An 8,798-nucleotide genomic window follows, 5' to 3' on the forward strand; every position below is an offset into this window, starting at 1 on the left:
TAACAACATGCAAGCTCCATTTCTTACAGGTATATTCATGTACTCAGAGACAGGTCAAATTAATGGAGGATAGTCCTACTGCTTGGAGATCTCAAGCCCTGAATCCTCTGAACATATCCCATTTATTCCCTTGCTAATCCAGCATGGAGTTTCCTCTGCTGGATTTATACCACCCTCTGATTCCCTCTGCCTTGTCAGAAGACCCTTGAAGACCCTTTTCATTATTTCATTTCCAAATAGGATATACTGCTCTGTAGGTACATGTAGAAGGTTTTCATGGTTAAACATATAATTTAGGAATCAAATATGGTATGCAAGGATTCAGTAAGTTCCCAGTTAGCAGGAAACTTAAATACATAATAGCTCACTTCAGACACAATTTTAAGAGTCACATCTTACCAGCATCTAAACAAGACTTGATTTTCAAAAGTGCTCTGCAGCTGCTGATTTTCATTGTAACATAAGCTGTGATTTCCCCAAAACACCACTTCCAACTCCTACATTCTTTTACCAAATGTGGTCCTTCTTTGGTGACCGAATGATACTAAATACTGTACCTGGACTGGGAGTAGCTATATTGTGTGATGGTTCCCATGAGCCCCAGGAGCTCCCTCTCCCATTCTCCACTCAGCACCTCACAGCTCTGCAGCCCGCAGCCCTCCTGACACTACCCGGCAGCCTGTGCCGTACAGTTCTTTCTGGAGAGAGGTTTACTTCTAACACGGCTCATGTCAGTGGCCCCGTTTGCAACACAGCCCCACAGGTGGCTATCAGCACAGTATGTAGATGGGAAACTGTGGAGCATGGGCAGATATGAGGTAAAACAAGAACATTTTAAGCCAACTTCAGCCCTACAGCCAGTGTAAACGATAACTACACCATGTATCTCAATCTTCCTCTGCACATTCCTCTGCACACAGAGAATAAAAATGATTCAGGAGTAACTGGAAAATAAACACAGTTATAGAGAATTGGGCTAAGTTGGTATCCTATTCACACTCTCTAAGTGTTAAACTATTTGTTCTGTTGGACTTTATCATGCAGCCTTGCTGATTACAGGACTGTTTCATACCCTCGCGCTTATTTTAACTGCTCATTTCCATTTACAGTTGTCTACACTAAGGTTTTGTTAGGCAGTTACATGTCACTCTTTAGTTTTATCTAGGTCAGACTGGTAACTCAAAAAAGTTTGTGTTACATTTGTCAAATTTAAACTTAGGGGTGCCTAGGTTTGAAAAACTTTTGCACACCCACCAGCTTCTGTTATAGGGCACAAAACATCCTCAGCTAAAGAATACCTGTCCGTCCAGAACAGGCAGAAGAAACAGATTACATTAGTCCTACGAAACTGCTAGGAGATCTGTGTTTAACAAAACAAAAGACCTTAGCTGCACATCCTTTTCAAGACTATAGAAACAACCATTTGGCAGTGTCTAGACCTAAGCAGGTTTTCAATGTCTGGCTCTGACAAACACCTGAGAGACTTGTGCACAAAACTTGAAGTAGGGAACTGCACAGCAGCTTACTGAGATCACCGTGTGAGGGAAATTTGTTTTGGACCCGACTCCTGCATATTAGGAATAATTTTGAAACAGTATAACCTAACATGAAAGGTTTTAATAATCTTCAACTGCTCCAAGCCGGTAGAGTGGATACTCTGGAGACACAATTTGGGAGGTAAAACAGGTTGTTGTTGTGCTCGGCACGCCAACCAGGGAAGCTAGCTGAAAAAATTTCTCTGTTCAATTTTCACATTTGGGAGTTAAGCAAGCATTACCAGGCTCAAGTTTTACACCCATCTGTGATATGTCACCATAATGAAAATTCCACTTTTACCACCTTCACTGGTCCCTCAGGAACCTAATTTTGCTAATCTTTCATGGTTTCTTACAAACAGAGCCTGTAAAGGCTGTGAAAGTCATTGACAGCACTGGCTATGTCTCAGGCAGCTAACAGCTATACTGTTGTCGGTTTCTATACAACTCAGTTTAAGTCTAGCTCGAATATATGTACCTATATCAGCTGAAATCACACCTTTGAGTTGCAGCCTAGGTATACTCTAAATAAAAATGTGTTTAAGTAAATACAGAAAACCAGACTGGTTCCTTAATGAGCCTTGGTAAATAAGGATTGCAGCACCTAGCAAGCTCTACTAACAGTATGAAGACTGGCTGGAAATAAACCCATGCTCAGCAAGGTCTGCTTTTCTCTAATATCACGTGGAGAAAGGAGTACTGTTTGGTTAATGTAAAAACCTAAGCACTGCAGTACTTAAAATACTGGAGGAAATTTCAACAAAATTACGACAGCGGGGACCTGAATGGTCAATGCCCTGTCCTGTGTTTAGCATTAGACAGTGGACTTGGCTGGTCAGACATTCATCTGGATTCAGCAGGCATTCAACCAGATCGTGGTGCAAACAAAGAATGTTTCCATGAAATGAGGCAAACACAGGGAAATCTGAACACCTATGCTATGTGGAAATTTGAACCAGAAGATCACTATAGTCTCTTCCAGGACAATATTCTGTATTTCCAAAAGCTTAGCTGGTTGTCTTATGCATCACTGAACTCAAGGTCTGCAACTAAGCTCATTTAGGGGATGGGTAAATCTTTTAATTAATCTCAATAGGCCTTGGATCAGGTCCTAGCAGAAACTGTGATTCAGCAGCTTGTGGAATTAGGAAGGAAGCAAAAGTCTGTTTTATCACTCACAGTGAGTAGACAAGAATTATACCAAACACTAAAAATAGGTGAGTGGAAGATCATTCCATGGTAGCAGGAGGGCACATTCCTTGCTTGGACGTAAGCCTGAAGAAGTTGCGTTTGCTGGAAAGTACTGACAGGAGCATAGGATATAAACCTCTCTCAAAAGTGCTCAGTAATAACACCCCTGACGCTGGTTCTGATGATGGAATGTGCCAAAATGCTTTATGCTATGCTGGTGAAGGGTGTGCCATGCACTGAAACTTGCCTTGAGCTATCAGGCTCATGGTAGAATTTCATGAAAATCTGGTCTGCACTGATATTAAGAGCTTTTTTCCTAGTACCTGAAGACATCTCTCTTAATAAATAATGTTATTTGCAAATTCTTTTCCAACTTGAACCGTTACTCCAGGCACAGTGGGTAGGATTCACTTCGTCAAATGTGGACTCTGCACTTGTCTACAGCTAGTTATACACATTCGCTGGATAGACAATGGAGTGAACTATGAACTTTTCACACCACGTTTATATGACTCCTTAAGAAACCAACATTTGAATGAGCCTTCTAAATGAATCAAGAGAATCCCATCCTAAAAATACCAATTTCTGTTAAACATCTAAACAGGGAGTCAAGACAAGTAATTCAAATATATCTTGTTATCTGCAGAGCATGTAAGATGACTGTAGATTAAGTGTCCTCCTGGAGTATTCAGTGAATCAAACCTAAAGACAGACATTAATTTTGACAAGCTTTGGATCGGGGCCTGTTTGAAAGTATAAGATTTTGTTTCTATTTGTTCAAAGCCTGGTATAAGAACAAGCAATGTCCAAATAAGCAAAAAGCTTCTTCTTTGTTAATATAGCATAAAAAAAGGTTATTGTCTTGGAATTATATGCTTATATTTTCACAATATTTTAATTGTTATTATTAAAATACCTGTACATATTTTAACCATACCCATAAAAATTAATGGTGATCAAATCTGTAAATACTGTTTTATGGCATTGTATGCAATACTGTATTCATGCTTTGAAATACCCCAACAAAGCAAAGCACTGTCTTTTAAGAAACACATCAAATGTAGGACAGCATTGTTAAGACTTTACGAGGTTTTGAGAGATTCACTTTTTGAAACGAGATTCAGAAAGGGAATTAAAGAAGGAATTACATAATGATACTATGGGAGATGTGAAAGTCTGAGGAGCAAATCTACAAATGATACACCTAGGAGTTCCCCTACAGTAAAGATAATCCTCTGACCAAGTTCCCTGGCCTTACAGCCCTTTTGAACTGATGGAGCAGTGCAGAAGGACCATAATGGAATGAAAATGAGGACCTTGCCCCCTGTTTTTCCCAGAACAATAGCTCTTGGCAGTTGATGGATCTCACAGAACTATAATGAATTGCTGTGGAATGACCCTGTGTTCTAGTTTCTGATGTGCTGAAGGTCCTCCAAAGTGCAAGTAAATGCGGTATCCAGAACAGGTTTTTATGTGTAGCTGAATTTTTAGATTTCCTCTGTGGGCATCCTCAGAGCAGACTCTTGGCTTTACAGAAATCGATGGCACTGAAATCATTGTCTTCAGTGAGGTCAGGACTCAAAACTGTATTCTCTACTTTTTTCAAATCTCTGTAACTTTGATACAAAAAACCTGAGTTTTCTTGCATTATTTGCTGCATTTAGCCCCTTAACTTTGATTGATACACTGTATCTTACCTGATACATATGAGCAGAACATTTAGGAAGCAAGTTCATGTAATGCCTTTATTGCAAAGTTGAAGTCATGCCTTAATTCTGTTTTAGCATTTTTCACTGATTGTAAAATGTTCAATCATAACAGTAGGGGCTCGTTGAAACATGTACAAACATGCTGTTTTTATGAAACTGAGACAAGTTAAACTTTTTTACAAATGATGACAGGTTGTCCTCAAAAATCTGTTTTCCTATGGCAGTATTTTTCACAATTGTGTATGATGAAGTTCCATTTACCAAGCTTCATTAATCACTTTATATTAGCCACCCTTATTCCCTTAGCTCTCTGAGGGTTTTCAAAAGGTCAGTGCAACCCCTCCTCATTGCAAATACTGCTGAAACAGCCAAGAAAAACCTTACTTTCATTAAACTATTTAGTGTATATTAACACTATTTCATTCTAAAGAATAACCCGAGGATTCAATTATCTTCAACTATAGACTATAACTAAACTGTAAACTTAAACTATGCTTTAAAAAAATTAATTTCTAGAGCCAGTGTTTCCATAATGTCATAGAGTAGCATATCACAGCATTCTGAAGTACATGCATGCATACATTGTAGCTTCACTTTTAATTAAGTACATAAAAACTGGCAGATTTTTTAATGTGTGTTTCTGTAACAGCTATTTATGATATTCATCTATCCATAAAAAAAGGGGTGTTAGTAAAGCAGTCAGTTTCATAGACCAGTGTATCTCTGTAGGCAGAGGCAGCTTCCTTCCCAAAGCAGACTGACCTGAAAGCCGTTCATACTGGCGACAAAGATCATTTCCCACATAACCAACAGACTAAAGAGATGCTTATTTTAACTCATCAGAGCGAGAAGACTGAGAGAGGCCTCTCCAACACTTTCATAGGAAGAAAATAGATCAGGCACTGATCTATGGGAGAAAAGTGTAAAAAGGTCTAACGCTCAGGCACTAAAATCAATCAAATGCAAATTAGAAATGAGGCATATACTACCAGCAGAGGATATCTTCCTGAATAGACTGCCAAGGAAGGTGGTGTTGCTGCTTCTTTGTATGTCTTCCCATCAAACCTGAATGCTTTTTCAAAAGTCTAAACCAAGTAATTAGGCTAAATACAGGGGCAACTTGCTGAAATTCTGTACTCCATCATATACAGAAGATCAGGCTATGGGGTCTCTGGGCAGCGTGATGAAAATCCATGAGATTGCTCTAGAGCTGAGGGACCAGAAACATACCCAGAGAGATGAATGTATCCCAGAAAGGACAGAGCAGGGATTTGTTCCCAAGGAAATCAAATAGAATTGACAAGAGGGAAAGAAAAGCACCTAACAACGGTGGAGACTATACTACTTCAGTCCTGGTTTCCTCCATCTTGGAATGACCAGAAAAGGTGAACAAACGAAAAAAAGAAAACAGAATTAGAAGTAGTTGTCAAAATGGAAAGTTTTTGTAGGATGTGACCTCTTGCAGGACAGCTTTTTTTCTTTCTAAAAATGAAAACCACGCTTTCTGCTTGGAAATTGGTCAAAAGCTAAACTAAGTAAACCATGTTTAAGTTTAGTTTGCATTTAAAAAAAAAAAAGGAGAAAAAAATCCTTCACTTTCCAACCAATTCCACCATGCTATCAAGAAGCAATAGCTATGTAAAGTAGAGATAGGTAGACATTAATTATGTAGGTAAAACTTCTCAGAACCTCCATCCTATTTTAGATTACATCCATTTGACAAGCACATGAGTCAACCTTATGTTACACAAGTTGTCTCTTACAGAATCAGTTTTTGTAGCAGCTACAATGGCTTCTATAGACAGAAGCGATTAAGAATTATTTTTTTAAAAAATACACTCAAACTATTTATAAAACTTGCTCCAAACTTTGTGTTTAGTTTAGACACAGGTAAATACTAGCTGTCTCTCCCTGAGGACTAACTCTTACCGCATACAGCCTACCGGAAAGGAGGGAGGGTGAGGAGTCCGATCTCCGTGATTAAGGACCTGACTAAAGGTTTCATATTTCAAGTCACCAAATAAGCCAAAGTCTAAATAAACTTAGCCCTTAAGTAATGCCACTATATGATATCCATTCATGCTGTTCAAAAAGCCACTGTTTGTTGCATTGCCAACCAGCCACAGCAGCAGTCATTTTTTTTTTAAATGAAGAGGGTGTGGACCCCAGAGGTACATCTTTCCAGACCTTAACGTTACAACCAAATGCTTGGAAATTGCTGTCATATGTCTGAAATGTGTCCTATATCGGACAACTTTCTAAGGCCTCCTACCCATGTTTTTAGGCTAAAGATTCGCCCTGTGATTTTTCTGACCACTAACAGCAGTTCTGGAAGTTTCTTCTTTTCTTTTCATTTTGTTCCTTAGCAGTAATTTACTTCAGATATTAAGAAAACCAAACAAACTATATGTAAAACACCTAGTGTGCATGATGGTTTTTTTACTCCTGAGAGGGGTCACAGGATCACAGGACCACTGGAAAATTCAGGGCAGAGGACTCAGGAGTTCATCTAACCCAGCCTGCTGTTCAAGGCAGGGTGAGCAATGAGGTCAGACAAGGTTACATAGGGCTTTATCCAGAAAGATCTTGAAAACCTCCAAGGACTGAGACTGCAAAACCTGACGGTTAGATGATGTAAACCACAACCAGGTCGCTATTCAAATGACTGCAGTAATTGCTATTGCCTTGATTCCCCTTCTCCAGTAAATACAAATTCTGACAACAGGACAAACAGCTCTTATACATTACATAATACAATTAAAATGAGAATTGGAGGTAAGGAAGCAGAGAGTCTGTGATACTACTGTTTCAGCTCTCTCAGCGAGGTATGGCATTATGGTATGTGCTGCACACTAGAAAGAGCTCTGAGTGAGCAGGTCCAAAGGATTATGTGATAGGCATCGGGCCTGGATGTGATCCAACTGATATTCAACGTGTACATGGCCAGGCTGTCCCAAGAGTGATTCTGAGTGACTGACATTGAGTCAAGCCAGGGTTTACTCCCTGACATGGGTTGCAAAGAAAGTATAGATATACTTTACATCTATCTTAAAAAAAATCCAGCCCTTGAGACTTGATGCTCCCCAGCAAATAGAAGGAAAAATACTTGCAGGGTGTTTGAAGAACATAGAAAAGTTTTGAAAGATTGGAGAGAAGACTTTTCCATGATAGCCAGAAAGAACAGTTTGCCTGCAGCCATCGGGTAAGCCAAAAAACAAACCTCACAAAGAAACAGAGTTTGTAAGGGGTGTATTGACCTACTTAGCTGAGAATTTTTAAATGTGAGTTTAAACATTTATCTTACTTTCCAAACCCTGAGGTGGAGAGCGTGACAGCTGTAAGTCATACACCAAAATCTTCACGGGATTAACAAAATAACCTAGAGAGCAGTCCCAGAGAGATGTCCTTCAGTGGGCAAGGACATGGAGCCAGTTTGCAGGAGCGAAAAGACAAGGACTTTGCAGAGGCTCCACCACTCCACAGCAGGATGAGGCTGGGCTTGCAGCAGGGTGCCAGAGACCCTCACAATGTTGGCACTTCTGAGAGATGGTTGGCTTCCACAGCCAGAGACTCGGATTACATAGCAGCTTCTGCATCCTAGCACCAGTCACCATGCAGCACCTCAAGAAGTTACATAAAGGCTCCTCAGCCTCAAATGACTCATCTGAGACAGCATGAGCACTGCTGTACAACTAGGTTCAGCATTTTAGAAAGTAAATGAATGGGACTCACCTCCTTTTCTCCCTCTCCCTCCCTCTCTTTCTTTCTTTTCCTTACACTCTTCATTTCTCTTTTGTTTTGTAATAGTCCTACTGTATTTTTATGTAAAGTTTTTATGTTCATCCTCTAGATGTAATAGCTGTGGATAACTGCCATTATTTGCAAAAGAAAAAGTAGGTTGATTCTGTTATGACAGTATTATAATCGCCATAAATTTAGGCTTAATTTTGGAGCTCAGATTGACAAATTGGAGGCATAATTTTGGGCGACATTATAACAAATCAGTCTAGTAAAAAGACATCACATTTACTCTTTCAAAATCCAACAATTTTCAAATCAACATCAAAGAAGAAGTGTCTTTGTTGTTGCAAGAAGCTTTGTTTCTTTTTCTAGGCACACGTAGATACTGAACATCTGACAATCTTCAGATTTATGTCTCCCTTAGACACTTTCTGCTAAAAACTAGTAAAGCCTAATTCGCAGGTTCTTACCTTATCCAGCATACTGTGTTCCTTGAGCACAAAGAAAGCACATCATCCTGTCCTATGTGATGGGTTCTTTCCAGCTTTCTGAGATCTCTGCAAAAATTATTTACTTAGTTATTGACAAGGAAGACATATTTTTCAGGATCCCTCACCTATTA

This window comes from Falco cherrug, chromosome 6 (genome assembly GCF_023634085.1).
Source record: "Falco cherrug isolate bFalChe1 chromosome 6, bFalChe1.pri, whole genome shotgun sequence".
Taxonomy (NCBI): domain Eukaryota; kingdom Metazoa; phylum Chordata; class Aves; order Falconiformes; family Falconidae; genus Falco; species Falco cherrug.